The sequence below is a fragment of the Marmota monax genome, unplaced genomic scaffold, assembly GCF_021218885.2.
Source record: "Marmota monax isolate L192 unplaced genomic scaffold, Marmota_monax_Labrador192_F-V1.1 WCK01_AAM20220418_F8-fsc00065, whole genome shotgun sequence".
Classification (NCBI taxonomy): Eukaryota; Metazoa; Chordata; class Mammalia; order Rodentia; family Sciuridae; genus Marmota; species Marmota monax.
Window position 1 is genome coordinate 9,166,089 of NW_026694038.1, and position 17,817 is coordinate 9,183,905.

The window sequence follows — 17,817 nt, forward strand, 5'->3', positions numbered from 1 at the left end:
TTTTTAGAACAGAATTTTTATGTCAAGGTTTTGTTACAGACTTAAGTCCATGTGCCTGTTTTCTTTATGTTATCTCTGAACTTTAAAACTTTGAACTTATATCAGCACCTTCAGCTGAATGGCTCCTTCTACTAGCATTTTTCCTAACTGGAAACTAAATCCATGCTTGAATTGTGAAATTTTGTTTATTTTTCAAGAAGTTGCTAATTTCAAAAATCGCTTTAACAGGTCGCCAATGTAAGCCAATATTAATTTCTACATAAATGTCACATGTAATGATTGCGTGGCAGGCTTCATATTCAGACCATCACTGTTTGATGCTTGTAAAGTGTGAAGAGGTAAAATGGAGCAGTTCAGGAGAACAGCAGCATCCGCAAACCTTAGCTCCCTGAGATACAGACAGAACGTGTGTGAGTTTACTTAGTCCTATCAAAAATACTCCAAACTCAAAAGCAACTTATTCACAGGGGAGTCATCCTATAAACAAAACTACCTCCCTCTCAGAGTTGCCCTTTGTATATTAAAAAAAAAAGACAATATGAAGATAATCATTACACTTTAATTTATGTTGTACATTTAGCACATTCACACGTACTCACTAATGTGGTTTTCTTGTTGTCTTTGTGGCTTGTTGAATGTATACAGTTCTCTGTCTAGTTCACTTCAGATTTAATGGCAAGGAGACCTCAACTTAGAACAAATCACGTTTCCTGAAACAATGAATTAAATAAAAGACCACCATGTTCTGCAAATACTTGGTTTCCATTGCTGCCCAGTAGTGGACCAGAGTGCATTTGTTCCCTAAGCTCAAAGTTATATTGAGAACTTTTAATGACCTAGATATCCTTGGCCACAAATACAAGAAAATTCAGAAAAAGAGGGGGGAATAACAAAAGCAGGAACATTTTTACTTGGTCATTAAGCATTCCAATTCATGCTTCAGAAAGGAGCAGCCAGGATTATAGAATACATACTCCACAGTTTTCAAAATGGGTCTGTTCTCCTAGTTGATTCAGTTAAATATTGATGTCTGATCCCTTCTGAATCTTCATTAAGGAAACTATCATTAGGAGGGAACATGTGGGTAAATATTTGGATGGGAAAGAAAAAAGAGACTGATGTAAGGTTTAGGGATTATCACTGTATGATTTTTTCTATGTTCTCCATCTCCTCCATTTTGCATATTTCTTCCAGTGTGTTCTGAAGGTCTAAAATCAGTAGCAGTTCATCCACATCAGATCAAATAGAACCAATAAAGCAACAGAGAGCATCAGGCCACGTTGATGAAACATTTCAATGACACTGCCTTTTCATTTCTCAATCCACAGTCCTTAATGTAAGACTCTTACATTATGCAAGATGGAAGATGCAAATAGCTCTCTTATGAAGGCATGTCAGGCCCTCATGCTATACTTGGTCTGTATAAAATCAGACCAAGATTTCTGAGCCTCACACAAAATCTAATCAAACCTGCCTGTTTCTAAGAAATGGTACAAGGTCTACAGTTGCTTTACAAAGCAGCCTTTATTGTTTATCATTTAAACATTTGTTCAATGTTGAAACTTTCAAAGTCAGCTTGTTTGACAAAAGACCAATCAATGATCCAATCAGTGGTTTTTTTTTTTTTATGTTGTGTGTGGGAACATAGTTTCACTAAATAGTAGTTTATTAGTAGTAGTTTAATAGTTTGATAGCTTTTAAGCAGATGCAATAACCAAAACTAAGTGTCATCAGTATCCTAAGGAAAGACAGATTGGGTTAAATTAAAATATTAGAATAACTTCTTATTATGAAATTTATTATACATAAATGGATAAATTTGCAATTTGTATGAATGTATTAACATAAATTTTCATTATTAAAAACATTTTTCTCACTATTAGTTTTTTCTGATAAAGCTACTAAGATATCCCTTGGTAGCCAAGGCCTCGTGTTGGTTCCAGAGTGATCCAATGAGTCAAAGGCAAATCCAGTTCTAGCTCAGAGTTTTAAAAGAATTTGTTAGTCCATGGTGCCCTCTGATGTCATAGAAGCAGCAATGCCATATCTCAGACCTTGGCTCCAGAGAATAAATCCTTCATACATTCCTCTATCAGTTACATCACCATACACACTGCATTATCTTCCACCATCGTCTTACAGTTCTGTGGTCTACCAATCACCATATCAACCTACTTCTATAAATAGTAGGAGTATCATAGAGGGAATAATTTTGCAATTGTACCATACACCCCCAGATTGAAGAAGTTCTGCCTAAGGAGTAAATCACCTATTATGGGCATATATTCTTTTTTTAGTTTTTATAATTAATCCAACAACATGCCTCCCCATTTATCTGGAAAAGCCACTGTGTAGAGTCACGTTTTCCATGTGTTTTTATAGCAACGATATTGCTTAGATCCATGAGTGCTTCTCAACAACTACCCCTGTGGATAAACTAAAATGATTGTTTCATGAATTCTAGCATGTATCAGGGAAGGGAAGGGAACTCAGTTCTAATTGTTGAACTATGCTTCACTCACAGAGCCAAGATGAAAGGGAATTTAAAATGCTCCTGAGCCATAAATCAATCATCACAAAGAGATGCTATTCAAAGAGAAAACAAGGAGGAGGTACACAAATAAAAGTCTCCACCTCAAGATATATTTCCCGTGAACTCACCACAATCTCATTTCAGCAGCCCCTCTACACCTCCCCAATGCTTCTTAAGCCTCTCCTTTCCCAAGAGTGCAAAGGTCATTTTTAAAAAGTCTTAGCTGAATCTATCATAAAGTATGAAATGGGAAAATTGAAAGGAGGGACATTTAACATGTTTTCAGTAAACTGAAAGTGACATTGAAGATGCAAGTGTTATCTTAGAGAAAATCTCTCTAAAGATAAGGTTAATCATCTATGGAATTCCATCAAAGTGCCAGGATTTTTTTTTTCATGCAAAAAAAAATAATACCCCACTGTATGGAATCCAACTGACTTTATACAGGATTTGGCACATGCAAGAAAACTCAGCCCTCTGCTATGAACTGGGAAGCCAATCCTGCAGGCTGTGTGCCCCTGGCTCTGGGGACAATAGTGGATGGGCAGGTGTTCCTTCTTGTTTAGGATTTCAGCAGCATGATTTCTAAATGAGCCAACAACTGTAGGCATTTAACCTTGATATGCTGTTTAATTGCATATTTTAACACACTGAACTGTGAAGTCAATTTAATTATGTAAAATTAAAGTTTCATCCAGATAAAAAGGATTTGAAATGAAAGCTTCAATTTCAATTTCTTTCATTAATTGTGAAAGGATAAATAATTACATTTTCCAGAGCTCCTATGCCACAAATATCTCTTTCCTTGTCAGACATCATTTATAAAGAGGTCTGTTTCTACATTTGTGTGTATAGTCTTTGGAATTGCTTATCAGATAATTGGGTGAGCAGTTTTAAAGTCACTTTGTCTTCTAGCACTTAAACTGCAAATGAGAAAACATGATTATCCATCAAGAGGTGACCCAAGCTACCATTTATTTATTAAGTGGCTTAAACAGTTTTTAATGCTATAATAGGTGGAGTTAGAATAAATTCATTTTTCTTAACTAATTGAGAAATCTTTTGAAATTTTGATTTTAGCTATCATACCATGCCACGGCCACGTTGTGAGTGGCAGTGTTGTGTAGTGGAAAGAGCATGCACTTGAATTCAAGCTGCCCAGTGCTAGTACTGTCCCTGATACTAGCTGACACCAACATCTTAAAAGTTCAAAAATTAAGTTTTCTGGTCTATAAAATGCAGGGTCTGTCCAAATGGCATATGAGGTTCCTTCCAACTCAAAAATATTCCAATTCAGGGTACACCTTCAGAGGTGTCCTTTAAACAGAGGATTTGAGGGTGCTAAGAACTCTTGCACTCAGTGCAGTGAACACATTAAATACTTTTAGGGGCTCAATAGCATGTAAGGGTGACAGAGAGGAGGGAAATATAAAGATCAAGGAGAAGAGATTCTAGTGTACTGCTGTTTCCTCCTTACTGTACACCACCTGCTGACACGCACTGATGCAGACCAAGCCCTCATACCACCCAGAGTGGAATGAATTAGATTTAGAAATTTGGACCCATGAAAGAGGAACGGCCTTACCTAACTAGGTTCTAAAGCCATGTGGTGTCTGTGTGGATGGAGACAGAATACTAGTTGCTGATCTGAATTCCAGCAGGCCTTGAACACCCCCTGAACATCTCAGAGCCTCAGCTACACCTTTTAAATATGGGAACACCTATACTCAGTCCCACCTCCTCTATGGATTGGGAGAGTTCACTAAAATCATGTGGATGGAAGTAATTTATAATCCCAAATATCTACACAGACTTTTATTTATTACTAAGCACCTTCCCCATATAAAATTTTATTTAGTCTTTGAAATAACACTGTGAGATATTTATCATCATCCTAGTTCTACACATCAGAAACTAAGGTGCAGATTACTTCAATATTTTGTCTGAGTTTTCAAAGCTAGGAAGGAATGGACTGCCATTCAAACACCAATCATTTTACTCAAAATTACAAGTTCTTTCTTTTTTTTTTAGAGAGAGAGACAGAGACAGAGACAGAGAGAGAGATTTTTTAAAATTTTTTTTAGATTTTGGCAGACACAACATCTTGTATGTGGTGCTGAGAATCGAACCTGGGCCGCAAGTATGCCAGGCGAGCACGCTACCGCTTGAGCCACATCCCCAGCCCCAAGTTCTTTCTTTTGCACAATACTTTTAATCAATTCTTAAGAGATGTTGCTGTCATTGGTTCAACCTGACCAGTCAACCCTGTAAACATAGAGTTTAGTCTTGCTTTCATTTGGTAGCCTTTAGATGTTATTTAAGCAAAACTTTGATACACTTGAGAATAGCCTCTAAAACCCACGCGCTTACTTAGCTATAAAATTTTATAAAAATATCCAGTGAAGTAAGATCAGGAAGCCCAGAAGAAAGCATCTTCAAGTGCTTTGAATTAAAACTTTAATCAAGCCATAGTGAATTGTCTGCTTCCCAATGGGATTTGTGTTGAACAAAGTGCTATGGTCTTCAAAGAATCTTGGAATGTGCCTCCAAAAAAACTGCATACATCCTGGTACTTTTTTTTTTTTTTGAGAGTTGGAGCAGACCTTAGAGATCCTCGTAGCATTGTTTTATATCCTTGCTGCTTCTAATTCCTCTTCCTCACTCTTTCATGAACTCACTCCATTCATGATTTTACAACTAGCATTTCACAGACATTGTCCTGTCAAGTTCACTCCAACTTCCTAATTGCTAAATTTCATGGTCAAGTTTCAGTTTTTATATTTATATTGATCCATCAGCAGTCTTTTCCTATTGGACTATACTGGTCCCATCTTGAAACTCTTTCTTCAGCTGGCTTCCTGTAGCTGACCTTACCTAATTTTCCTTCTGCCTCTCTGGCGCTCTTCCTGCTCATTCAGTCTCTTTTGCTGATTTTCCCCCATCTCTCCACTCTTCTTTTTAACTGGAGTATCGTTTCTAGCTATACTCAACTTCCTGGTTATCTCATTTGGCACCATCACTTTAAATAACATCTATATCATGACAGCTCCCAGGTTTAACCCCCTCCCTCCTCTCCAGTAAGTCTGATTTCATAGATCCGCTTCTTACTTGAGCGTGTGATCAACATCTCAAATTAACACTTCCAAAACTGAACTCCTGATGTTTCCCACAAAGCCTCCTCCTCCTACACTCTTCCTTGTCCCAGTTAATGTCAACAAGATCCCTCCAATTTTCAGGCCAAAACTTCAGTTTTTTCTCTTCCACTCATAACTTACATTTAACAATTTAAAAGGAAATCTTGTTAGTTCTACCATCAAAATATGCCCATAATCTTCTCATTTCTCCCATTATTGCTGTTATCCTGGTCCAGGCCATCAGCCTCTGTCCCTGTCATTATTGCAAGAGACTCCTGATTGGTTCTACTAGCTCTGCCCTTGAACCCTTTCAGTCTAATCTCTGCAGCAGTTGATCCTGCTAAAAGGTAAGTCAGATCATGTTATCCCTCAGCTCAAGACACTCCAATGGCTTCAGATGATCTCACTCAGAGGAAAAGTCAAAGTCACCTACCATGGTTAACGAGCCCATGCAAACATGCCTCCATCTTTGCCACTTGGACCTTCCATCAGTTATTTGCCCCATCACTCCTTCTACTCTAGATAATCTGTTTTCCTTATTGTTCCCCAAACACATGAGGGACAGTCCCATTTCAGGATCTTTGCATTTGTTCTTTCTGATGCCTCAAATAGTCTCCCCCAAAACCACATGGCTCACTCACTCCCTCTCTTGGGTTTTACCTTCTCTTTGAGAAATGCACTACATATTTCACCTATTTTTCTTATTAGTTGTCTGTCTCCCCAGGGAAGACAGGAGCAGAAATTTTTTGTCTCTTTTGCTCACTACTGTATCCCCACTATTTTAATGACGTCTGCCATATGTAGGCACTCAATAATTGTGTGTTGAGTGAATGAATTATTGAATGAAGAAATGTGTCTTTTCTATGGTGCAGATCTTAATCTTAGAAAGTGTTTGTTTTGGTTAAGTTATATGTGCCTCTTTATAATGTCCACCCATTGCTACTCCTTCTATTTTAAGCTGTTGACTTTTTTAGAAATCGTTTTTGTGTTCGTTATGGTTACAATTACAGCTATACATTCACCAAGTGGTTTCCATGGCTTTTGGGGCATCCTGTTGTCAGTACTGTCTAATCCCCACCTGACCCCCACCCCATGCAAGGAGCCAGGGAGAGCATCACCACTGGTCATGAGAGGAAGAGAATTTCACAGGAGCCACTCGCAGGTGTGCAACTGGAGATTGTCTCCCCCAATTACCTCCACACTTATCCACACTTATAGGTAACTTGGAAGACATATGAATTTGGGAGGTGGATTCCAACTGTTCCCCCAAAGCAGGGATATTTTTCTTCCAGGCTTCCCCAACTAGTTGGCTTCCAGTGAGAAGCAATTGAGGAATATGACTGCAAGGGGAGAACTGGCTTTGGATGGCTGGGTGGCTGTTATATGCTCCATCATTATCCACTCTACTTCCATAGGCAAAATAATTTGACATTTCAATGATCTTTTTAGTCCCTGAGATAAAGACTGCAGAGTCAAGGATCTCTAGGTAAATATTAAACCAGCTAGAAAAAAAAGAAAAGGGAGTCAAGAGAAAGAGAGGGACAAAGAGAAATGAACAGGTTATACAGGATGTAGCCCTACCACTAAATGTACAATCAGCTTTCCATTATAACTTTTAAATGAAATCTTTCAATTAGGTTGAAACTTACCAGCTTCCATTTGGCAGTATGGTCGTGAGAGGTGAAAACAGTGAATATCACTGACCCTCATGAGACATAACCGAGGTTCATAAATTATATTTATTTTTTACATTACAGATCTGTAACCAATTCTTTTTTCTAAGATAAAGTTCTGCATAACTTTGGTATGTGGTCGCTTTTCTTTCTCTATTTTCTGTTTTGATTTTTAACATGTAATACAAACTCTTTCATTAAAGGAGTTGCTTTTATGTCAAGACAAAATTACTTCTAATCTTTCAGAATTACAAAATCATTCTAGACCACAAATATACCTCTTAAAATTTTTTCTGCCTCATAAATATCCCAGAAGTATGTGGAAGTTTATTTTCTTGTGTTTGAACTAGTTGATTTCTCATGCTAGCTTCTGTCACCCATCCTGGAGTCTGGTTTTTTCCCCAGATGTCCTGTGAAGAGAAGAACAGATATGAAGTGAAATGTTAGTCCTCTTGAGTTTAATGCTAGTCAGCTCTCCTGGGGCCTCAGCCTCCTTACTTAAATTTTATTTTTAAAGTACAAAAAACTCTTTTGGCAGAAGAGGTATTTATCCATTCTTGCTTACATGTTCACTGATTCCATTGTGAGGTCAAAGAACACAATGGAAGTATAACCTGTCACTTCTCCCTGCAAGGGAAAAACATAGTTATTCTTCTCATCTGGTAGGTGGCTAAGGATACAGTGTCAAGCAAAAGAATATTGAGATAAATAAATGTTGAGGCTATTTCTATAAATATGTGTTGTGTCCAGTAATACTTCACAAAATATGACTCCCAAAAAATCTGAAAATTTCACTTTTCAGTCTTAGGCTTTTTTTTTTTTTTTTTTTTTTTTTTTTTTTTTTTTTTTAGTACCAGGGATTGAACCCAGCGGCACTCAACCGCTGAGCCACATCTCCAGCACCCACCTCCCCGACCCTTTGTCGTTGTTGTTGTTCTAATTAGTTATACATGCTGGCAGAATGCATTTTGACATATTGAACACAAATGGAACACAACTTCTCATTCCTCTGGCTGTATACAATGCAGAATCACACCAGCCGTGCGATCATACACGTACATAGGGTAATAATGTCTGACTCTAGCCCTTTTTTATTTGTCATTTTGAGACAGGGTCTCACGAAATTGTTTAGGGCCTATATGTCTTGTTTATTTGTAATCTCCAGTGTTAGAGTTCCTAGATCACAGTAAGCCCTTTAATAAATTTTACCATCTCTTATTATTGTTTTTATTAAATAAGTTTAATGAAAAACATTGTGGAAATAGTTACTATCTGCACTTAATGTTTCTTCTATACATGAAGCAGTTTTTCCCTTACTTCATTGATTGCAGAGGAAACAAATTTGCCTGCACACTGCACACATTTTAAAAGATGCATATATTAAAGGAATCCAGGAGTGGTATATTAGAACAATAAACTGTAACTCTGCCACTTTGGGGAGGTCACCTCACCTCTGAAAACCTCATTTCAACTGTTCCAAAAAATGCACTGTGCATCTCCTGTGCATTGAGCACTGTGCAGAATCACAGCATTCAGTTGAACTTGCCAAATATTTCTTGTGGGTTAATACACATCTAGTGATAGAGACTGGGGCTTCAAAATTGAGCAAGACGGGGCTTACCCTAAGTATCTTTAGTGTTATAGGTACTAGGTTGTTTTTCTGAGCTCCAATCTTACTATGACATCCATGGCTCCACAAGGGCACCTTGTTGGTGCCATCTCTGTAGAAAATGAGTGAACGCCCGTCCCTGACAGCTGACTTACTCCAGCACCAGTGAAAGATGATGCTATAATAAGCAGAGACTGCTTCTCAAGGACAATTGGACACATAAGCTTTCATCTGCTGGGAGGCTTTAAAAAGTCAGCTTATGGAAAAATATCGGGGAGTCTATTAGTATTAAATAAAACAAAGGAGGACACAGCTATGAAGAAATGAAAAATGTGATAGATGTGTCATGAAATAGGGACAAGTAGAGACAAGTAAGAATGACAGGAAAGATGAGGAATGGTCTCTTATCATTTAAAGCATTCATTTCAGAGCAGTCTACTCAAAATGTAAACTCCAGAAACTTCACTGGATAAAAATCACTTGTAACTACCAACATGATCACTCTTGACTGGGACTTTGCGGACAGTTGGCAGCTGATACCTGGCAGACGCTCTACTCATGCATTTCACTGACTTTCTTCCTGCTTCACTGGACACGCAGTCAGGGCCTCACATTTGGTGGGGAGAAAAATCAGTTTGGGCTGAGTAGCTATCCTGTCCCTAACTTGACCATGTCACCATCGGTGATGTGCCTGGGATAATCAGGAGGTGAAATGAGAATTCTGTTAACTACCATGTGATGCCGTCTGTAAGTTGATGTGCTGTCAAAGCCCACAAAGGCAAGAGTGACAACGTTGTCAGGAGATCTGGAGAGTAGAATTCAGCCAGGGGCCTGGGCAAAAAAAAAGCTGTGGTGTATGTGTCAGCTGTCCCAATGTATGTCCTGACAGAGCCACTAGACAGGCAGGTCACTGGAAAGAAGCCCAGATGGGTACTTGCTGAAAGGAGGCCCAGAGCCCTCCTAAGGGGGAAGCTTGTCCAAAGAAAGCCTAAAACAACTGTCCCTTGTCATTGAAAAAGTGGCAAGCCCAGAAGAAGTTACATAAACGCAGTCTATCTGCTGGCCTGATAGTTCTCCCCAACTGCTGACCTTTGGGTTCCAATGTACAAAACAAATCAGCGTTCTCTGACTACCCAGATAGGAGAGATTAGGTTGACATTCTTTCCTGAGCTTAATTAGTGGGACTCAAAGATGCTATGTAGACTGACACATGGTAGCAAATGAAGCTGTCTTTTTTCCCCTTTTTCAGGAGAATGTTCTAAAAGCATGAAAAGCTGTAATTCTTTTGGTCAGCCTAGCAGGGAGTCTCCATGGTAGGTTTAATAGCCCTTCAGATGTGGTGTGGTAAATCCAGCCCTCTCCTCTCATCTCTATTATGGATCAAGTTAAAGGAATGTCGAAATCTGATGACAAAGTGAGGACATTTAGGGGCAGGAAGCCCTTGGGGTTCTTTACAACCACCTGAGCTTTCAAAAATATACCAGTGCTGGGACCCACAGATTCTAATTCAGCTGGCATACAAGTAGATGAAGATATGAAAACTCCCCAAGGAGAGGCTAATGTGCAGCCTGGGTTGAGGACCAGTGAGTTCATCCCACTCCCTCCCTTTATAGATGAAGATGCTGAGGCATAGAGAGAGGAAAGACAGAACAGCTCACCAGTATGAATTATTTTAATTAGAGATCGATGGGTGATCTTTGACATCTAGTAAAGTTTCCTTTAATAATAGGCAAAATATTCATCTCTGATATAGTTCCATTGCTGTCTTTTGGAAAAACAGAGCTCTCTGCCAGCCTTGGGAAACTGATTTGTGCCACCCAGTAGCTCTGTGAACTTGAACAGACCTAACTGTCCTCATCTGTAAGGATATTAGCAGAACCTGCCTCGTGGAGATATTGTGAAAACAAAATGAGATAATGCATGTAAACTGTCTGTCACAATGACTGACACATAGTTACTGATGTTATTTTTTGAATTTCGATTGTATTTTGCAAACACTTGTACAGTGCTTGATTCATGCGGGGCAGAGCCCATGTCTCTAACTACCTTGACCTGCTGTTTCTCTTTGTTCCCAGCTACACTCAATCATAATGGAGTCCTCATTAAGAACTGGAGATGCCTTTCTCCACATGCTTAAAGATGCTTTTTACTTTCTTCCAGTAGCTTTGTGGATCTTTTTAAAATTAAAGACTGATGAGGGTGTGTTTTTTCATTGGTTAGGGGTTTTGTTTGGTTTTGTTATAATCTTCTCATGTATGCCTATATCTTAAGGGGAAGGATTAAAAGGTATTTCTTTACAATATTTATTCCTCTATAGTATTTTCCATCTACAGAGCTCAAACTGTACACCTATTTCTACAAGTTCAATGACAGTCACCAAGAGGGGCTTGTTCCCCTGATGGAGATGTGGCTCCTTAGCCAGCAGTTACCCATTTTTGACATGGCTGAGAATTTCTTCACTGTAGTGCTAGACAGATGAGAAACAAATTCAAGCCTTAAAAATATCATGAGAGGTGTCCTTCTGAAGTAATGGATGAAAGAAATTCTGTCCAGGCAGAAGAAGCAATAAAGACAAGAATCCCGTGTATGTAGGAGAATACGATCACTTTAGTTCATCCACAGGGTGATAAAAATTTAGTGCCTACTAGGCTAGTAGGTCTCTGTGATTTTGATCAGAACACATCTTTATTTTCCTCACCATAAACATAGCAAATAAAAGCCACATAAAACAAATATAAGTAATAAAATTTTTATTAGAAGTTAAAATAAATCCTGGGGGGCTCTTCCCCATTCGAAACCTATATCTCTCTGGCTGTCACTTGGGATACAATATAAAATGATTCCTCCCCTCACCAGCAATTTATATGCACTGGTAACACCTATAGCAAACTATTATTATTATTATTATTATTATTATTATTATTATTATTATTGATTTCAAGTAGTAGTTATCAAACTTTTATAAGCATAACATTTACCTAGACTACCTACTTTAAAATGCAAATTCTGGCTTCAGTAGGTCTATTCTGGCTTCAGTAGGCCTAAGGAACAATTCTGGAATCTTTTTTTAATTAATAAGATTTATTTCTTAGATTCGTTTTAGGTGTACAGCAAGTTTGAGCAGAAAGTACAGAGGGTTGGGGCAAAGTGGAGGGAAAGAAAGGGAGGGGGCATAGGGGTAGGAAAGATGATGGAATGAGTTAGACATCATTACCCTAAGTATCTGTATAAGACACGAGTGGTATGAAAATACTTTGTGTACAACCAGTGACTTGAAAAATTGTACTCTATATATGTAATATGAAATGAATTGCATTCTGCCATCATATATAACAAATTAGAATAGATAAATATTTTTTTTTAAATGAGCAGGTTATGAAGGGGTAATTTATAAAAGAGGAAACTCGAAAACAGAAACCAGCAAATGAAGAAACATCCCAAATCATTCATAATTAGAGAAATGCAAATTAAAACAAGTCATCAATTTGCACTTACTGGGCTGGCAGAATTGAGACAGGACAATAGGTAGAGCTGTGCCTTCGAGTCCTGCTGGAATAGCGTAAACCATGGTGGAAAGCAATTTAGTCCAGTGGATAAAACATTCCCTATGGCCCAGTGATTCTGCTCCTTGTATTCAGCAATTTCTCACCAGGGCCATAAGGAACCACGTCTAAGGATTTTCACGCAGGCGTTACTTGTGGTCAGAAGTTGGAGTGTGCGGGTTGTTCATTCCTGGAGAGGGCACAGGAAATTTGGGGTGAGTGGAAACGATGTTAACAGTGAAGAGGCAACACATTAGATGAACACATAGTAACACAGTTCTTAAAAATACTTAGTGAAAAAAATAAACAGAATAAGATAGGAAATAAAATATAATTCAGATAAATTGAAAGTAACTTATATCAAACTGTCCACATTTTACAAAAATATATTCAAATAAAAATAGATTTTTTTCTTCCCCTGCCTGTGGAAGGGGAGAAGAATGACAGTAGAAAATAGGATGAAGAGGAATTAACAAGAAGGGGCAGTGTGGCCTGGGTTAGAAAGCACAGGCTTCGACATCAGACTGCCTGGATTAGAACCTTGGCTTGGGCACTTCCTAGCAGCAGATCTTGGGCAAATTGCTTGATGTCTCAAGCTTCTTCATGTGCAAGATGTAGATCATATTACCAAGTCTAGGACAAATAGGCATCAGAGTAAGGGTGAAAAGATAATGTTTTACCAAGTAAAACACTTAGCTCCGTGCTTAGCATTCAATAAATATTGGCAATAGTTATAATAGAACCCCAGCCTTACTGTGCAGAGAGATAGTTGGAACATAAAGAATTAAGGGTAAGAAGTAAGGGCTGGGGAAAGAAAGGATAGGAGATGATGGATTCAGGAGCAGGATGAGCACAGTGACATCGGTGATCTCTAGAGAGATCGCCTAGTTGGCATCAGCATGGTCCTCCTTTGCCCTGACTTCCTCCCCTTATTTTCAATTCCCTAGAGCTACAGAAGGTCTCACTTTTTGCCACCAGGTGCTAGGGCCGAATGAAGTTAGATGAGAAAGAAATCTAAGAAGGGGAGAACCTGGAATCTGTGGTGATTTGGGGAAGAGAGTGTCAGCTGGCTACTGCTGGGTACGAACCATCCCAACACTAGTGGCTTATGAAGATAACCACTTGTTGTTCCTCACAAGTCTTCACCTGGGGGTTGAAGCATCTGAGCTAGACTTCTCTGGGGGTGGTTCTGCCCATGTGTGTCTCATCTTCTTCCTGGAACTCATGGGTTAGGGTGCCCTCCTGGAGACAACACAGGATAATCAAGCACAATAGCACACAGACTGGTGAAGTCTCGGTTGTGTCGAATCTATAGACATCCCATTGGTTGAAGTAAGTCATATGTCCCTGCACTCCTCCCTCAGGGGGGCAAGGGCCCACAAAATGACATAGCAGAGAATATAGGCACAGGGAAGGGTGTAGAACTGGGACCATTCATGCAGTCCACACAGGGAGCTGCCTCCTTCTTAGAAGTAACAAGAAAAAGGGGGGACAGCCCAGGTGGGAAATAGGAAAATTCTTTGAGAGTCAGACATTACAAAATACAAAAGAGAGAGAAAGATTATGACAGCAGCCCCTGTGATTACTGTAGTATTAGCCTTGATAAGACAGTTGGTAACTAAAGACAGATAAGTCTTGCTGTGTGGCCAAGGGTTGGGGTGGGGATGGAGATCGCTCCTTAAAGAAGTAGACAACTAGATAAACAGTGCTATTTTAGAAGATAGAAAGAAAACAAACAACAAGAACCCCCCCCCAAAAAAATTTTCTGGACTCCAAAACACATGTGGAGAAATGAACTTAGGGCTAAGGTGACGTTACAAGTATTCATGAAGTTTGTGCCTAACCTTTAACTAACTCATACCTTACTCTGAACCTTTGATAGCCTTAGTCTCATGGCATGATGTTGATGTTCACACCAATATCAACAGCTACAGTCTGGCATATATAAAATATAAAACTTGCAATTAATTGAATGAGTATTCAAAATCTCTTTCAGAAAAAAAAAAGAATCTTTTGTCTCAGGGTAGGGGACAACCTTCTTAAATAGTCTGAAATATGTTCAGATTATTTAAGCAGGTCTCACTCATCTCACTAGTAATTGACAATTTTGTGTTTATATTTTATGTATGTCGTCCTTGGTTCGAATGCCAAGTCCAGATTCTAATGACTTTTTGTTCTCTACTGTGTGTAACATATCTCTGCAGCTAAAATGTAATTTAAATATGCCTTTTATACTCCCAGTTTTTTTGTGTGGCATTGTTGTTCCCAGGGCCTGGTATTTAGAATGGTGCCCTGCAAATAGGAAAGAAGAAAGCGGTGATCCCTATACGTGAAAATCAATAAAGTCATAATCATAGCCGTGTAGAAAGGACTGACATTTATTTCTATTTTAGTCCAAGCTGGAATTGGGCTGTGTCTCTTTCAGTCCTGTACCCACTGTGCTTGGCCTAGTGCCTGGCATCAAGCAGGTGCCCTATATTTATTTGAACTTAACTAACTGGGATCTTTCTACACCCCCAAAAAAAACTGAAATAAAAGAGTGGTAAGATATTTCTCATGCACTTTTCCAGGCATGGAGTCATCTGTCTTTACCATCTGGCCCCTAGCTTATGTAGCTGGTTGCTTTTTCACAGGGCAGCATCACCCAAGCAAGCTATGAGACTAGAGCATGTGATCAGTCCCACACCCTCATGTTGAGGGGCTTCTTTCTGCTATTAGAATGCTCTCTGAGTCTCCCATAAGAGTTGTTTTTCTTTTTTAAATAAGACTAAGTATTTAAAACACAGAGTGCAAGTTCCCATAGTGCTAAAATCTTTTTAAAGATCAGAGCAGGTTTGTGTTGTCTTGAATAATTTAAAAGAAGTGCAAATAAGAAATTGTCATCTGAAACATCTCATCTCAGGTAATTCCATAAATGTTTCTCTCAGTAATACATTTGGTTGACAGATGATTCCAAGAGCCAATTTTTAAGTCAAGTCTAGGACAAATAGACATCTGAGGGAATAGCCTTACACTTGTCTTTTGTTAAGCAAGAAAAGATAGAATGGGGTGGTGGTGCTTAAAGAACTCTCATCTCCTGAAAACTGACTTTTCTAAATATCTGAGGGGTTATTCAAGTCTCTAGATTCTGCCTGTAAGAAAACACCATTGGGAGGGAGAGAAAGTGATGCAAGATGTATTGGAAGTTTGTCACTTGGTGAACTTTACTTAGGAGTGGACACTATTAGCAAGCCCTAGGTACTCAAGGTTACTGCCATGTTTGCATTTGCTCTCTACCCAGCCTCTGCTTTGTAGTTCCTTTTCAGAGATATTTTTATCCCCCTTGTGATCTAAATTCCCTGCTTTTGAAGGTGTGTATGTATATGGAGGCATCCACTGGCCTTTGAATGATGACAATCACTTTAATGAGCCTCATAATTCAGCAGTGACCTGCCTCACAGACTGTGTTGTGAAGAACTGATGAAAAGATTGTGGAATCCTTTGCAACTACAAAGATGATAATGAGGAACTCCACAGAGAGTATAAAAATTGTAGCCAAGAAACTAGAAGTTTTTATCAGTAGGCTTTTAGAAAAATGCAGTGACCCCAAGGATGCTTAGACCAGGGCTGTCCAACAGGAACTTCTGTGAGCCACATATGTGCTTTAACATTTCCTGTAACATTTTTTTTAAAGTTACATGAAGGTGAAATTAATTTCAGTAATATATTTAACCCACGATATCCAAAATTTTATTTCAAATTGTAATGGGCCATGTTTATATTGTCTTAAAAATCCAATGTGTATTTTATACTTGGGTTCATCTCAGTTCAGATGTGGCCAGTGATTCCAGTAAAAGATAGCCCAGGAAGGAGCTACAGTCAGCCCACTTAATATAAGACATCTGATTTTCATGGAGTAATGTCCATGAGTATCTGAAAGTACTCTTAATTTTCTACAAATATTGGTGACTCTTATCTCCTAGATTTTTTTCAGCAGGAATCCAGCTCCAGGGAAGAGGGAAAGCACCAATGTGTCCTGGTGTGTTAAAAAAAAGAACTTACATCATCTTTCTCACTTGACCCACAACAGATCTACAGATCTTCTCACTTGACCCACAACAGATCTAGGCAGAACGAGAAATTAAAGTTCAGGGAAGCCATGCACTTGCCATCATCACACAACTAATGATGGCAAAGCTGGGAAGGAACTTGGGCCTGCCTCCAGAGGCTAGGTGCTTTCCATTATATAATGTTCCCTCCTCAGACAACTCTGTGTAGCAGTGGTCCTCAAACTGGTAGACATCCTAATTACCGGAAGAGATTATTATTAAATTATTAATGAAGCACTGGTCCCAGTTTCTGATTTAGCAAGTCAGGGGAGAGGGAGCAGAAAATTTGCATTTCTAACAAATTCCCAGCAGAAGCTGATGCTAATAGTCCAGGGACCACACTTTGAGAATTTTTGCTGTATAGACTGGATTTGATGCCTTTCATAGGAAACTGTGTGTCTTTAGCTAATAATGATAATTACCTATTCTTCCAGAAACCATTCTTTGATCTGTGAATTTGTCCAATTGTTGTTCCCTTAGTCAGCTAAAGTTGGCTGCTGCATACTAGTCCTTAGATAGGTCCACCCATTATATTAAATTAACTATAGAATATAAGTACTTCGTTGCAATAGGGAAGCATTCACCTCTTTCCTCAGTTTCTGCAGAGAAGAAGAAATGATACAGGTGGACGTCTTATATCATGTAAACAAGGGTAGTCTTTTCCAAATGCACTGTTTACTTTTGAAATTTGCACATTGCATTTTTTTAGGGTATGGTCACATTTCCTGGTGGCATTTTTTAAAATCAAATGATAGGGAGCACCGGCCTGCTGAGAGGCAGAGCCGCCCCCCACCCCCCGCGCCTGCCAGGTAGGCAGAACTGTGACCACCGACAGAAAAGGCCCAGTGGCCCGCAGAGGGACAGAGCTTCCAATCACTCCTGCAAGGTAGGCTGCCCTGCGACCCACGGGCAGAAGAGGAGCAGCGGCCTGCTGAGAGGCAGAGCCGCACCCTCCCCATGCGCCGGCAAGGTACAGGGAACTGTGACCACCCACAGAGCAGGCCCAGCGGCCTGCTGAGGGGCAGAGCCGCCCCCCACCCCCCGCGCCTGCCAGGTAGGCGGAACTGTGACCACCGACAGAAAAGGCCCAGTGGCCCGCGGAGGGGCAGAGCTTCCAATCACTCCTGCAAGGTAGGCGGGCCTGCAACCCACCGGCAGAAGAGGAGCAGCGGCCTGCTGAGAGGCAGAGCCGCCCCCTCCCCCCGCGCCTGCAAGGTAGACGAAACTGTGACCACCAT

At 39.6% G+C, this 17,817-nt stretch overlaps 1 protein-coding gene across 2 annotated transcripts in view; it reads left to right on the forward strand.

Annotated features, from left to right (window-relative positions):
- Positions 1-17,817, forward strand: part of Lhfpl3 (LHFPL tetraspan subfamily member 3) — a 529,118-nt gene that overhangs the window by 359,365 nt on the left and 151,936 nt on the right. The gene's annotated exons all lie outside the window — the stretch shown is intronic.